At 42.4% G+C, this 1567-nt stretch overlaps 1 long non-coding RNA gene across 1 annotated transcript; it reads right to left on the reverse strand.

The window, feature by feature from the left end:
* Positions 1-1063: 1063 nt before the first annotated feature.
* On the reverse strand, positions 1064-1471 carry LOC113466971. The gene is made up of 2 exons (XR_003391202.1): positions 1386-1471; positions 1064-1133 (listed from the first exon to the last, which is right to left on the reverse strand). It is a non-coding gene; the product is annotated as an uncharacterized LOC113466971 (long non-coding RNA).
* Positions 1472-1567: the final 96 nt, after the last annotated feature.

Genomic DNA, 1567 nt, shown 5'->3' on the forward strand with positions numbered 1-1567 from the left:
ATTTATTGACTAGATATGCCCAAACAGCAGCATAAATTTCAGACAAAATGTTATGTACAGTTAAAATTGAATTTATATTAATTTATTAATTATATTAACAAATCCCAGATGGATACGTGTACAATAATACAATTCAGTAACAATAACAATAATTACCTAAGTGAATTTTAGAACTATAATAAAATAAAATTAACCTATGTAGTCAAGGGAATTACTACCGTAGATATTTCATTTTAATCTTTTATTTATGCTCCTAATTCATGCTAATGTCCAAGTTGTTGTACATATTATTGAAGTTGGACATTGCCATTTCAAGTGGAGTTGTTAATCTATTTTTGGGGATACTCAAGATTTTTTTATTTTCATTGATTCTGAGTTTGATTAAAATATCTACTTAAACTTGCCAAAAGCTACTGTGGGAGTCTGGTAGGTATATGTATGTAAACCATTTTACTCTTGGAAATTTTCTTCTTTTTTTACCTTTGTATAAAAGACTTCTTCCCTTTGTGGTAAATTTTCCCTTCTTGTTCATATTGCTACAAATGTTAGATTATTTATTATTTTATTTATTGACTCGCTGTATTTTGTGCAAATTCTTTGTAAATAAATGTTAGCCTAAGTACGATAGGAATTAAATATACAGTGCTGTTCTCAAAGAATTGAGTCTGAGAAACTGACAAGTGATGATTTCAAATACGTCTGTGTATCTTTTATTTCCATAATTTTTCTCCTCAAAAAGAGAAGGGGATATTATTTTCAACATAGTCCTAAATATATACAGCCCCTTGTGTAACTGACTGACTGACTGACTGACTGATTCACTCACTCACTCACTCATACTAATTCTAACCCACTTCTAGATGAGCTAGGAAGATGCGGTTTTCACCATTGGATTCCTAATTTTTTGTAGGTACTGGGAAAAATCGGAAAATCCCGAAATTCCAAACCGTTCCCGAGATAATGACGTTTTTTTAGTCTCCCCATAAGAAATACACGGGGAACACGCTTTGAGGCCAGCAAAACTTTTCCTACGTTTAATATTTTCTCTCGCTTTTAGTTTTCATTTCTTTGAAACAAGACTCAGGGACGATATTAGTTTTCAGGGGCGAAGCCAAGGGAGCGCGAAGCGCGACCTCATGCTCACCCCGCGAAACCCCGGGAGCGCGCAGCGCGACCGTAAACAAGGGAGCGCGAAGCGCGACCCCATGCACAACTTCTCAAAGCCCCGGGAGCGCGCAGCGCGACCGTAAATCAGGGAGCGCGAAGCGCGACCTCCTGCACAACCCCGCGAAGCCCCCGGGAGCGCGAAGCGCGACCCCATGCACATCCCGCGAAGCCCCGGGAGCGCGCAGCGCGACCGTAAACAAGGGAGCGCGAAGCGGGACCCCATGCACATCCCGCGAAGCCTCGGGAGCGCGCAGCGCGACCGTAAACAAGGGAGCGCGAAGCGCGACCCCATGCACAAGCGAAGCGCGACCGTAAACAAGGAAGCGCGAAGCGCGACCTTATGCTAAACCCCGCGAAGCCCCGGGAGCGCGCAGCGCGACCGCATGCACAACCCCGCGAA

This window comes from Diaphorina citri, unplaced genomic scaffold, assembly GCF_000475195.1.
Source record: "Diaphorina citri unplaced genomic scaffold, Diaci psyllid genome assembly version 1.1 scaffold374, whole genome shotgun sequence".
Taxonomy (NCBI): Eukaryota; Metazoa; Arthropoda; class Insecta; order Hemiptera; family Psyllidae; genus Diaphorina; species Diaphorina citri.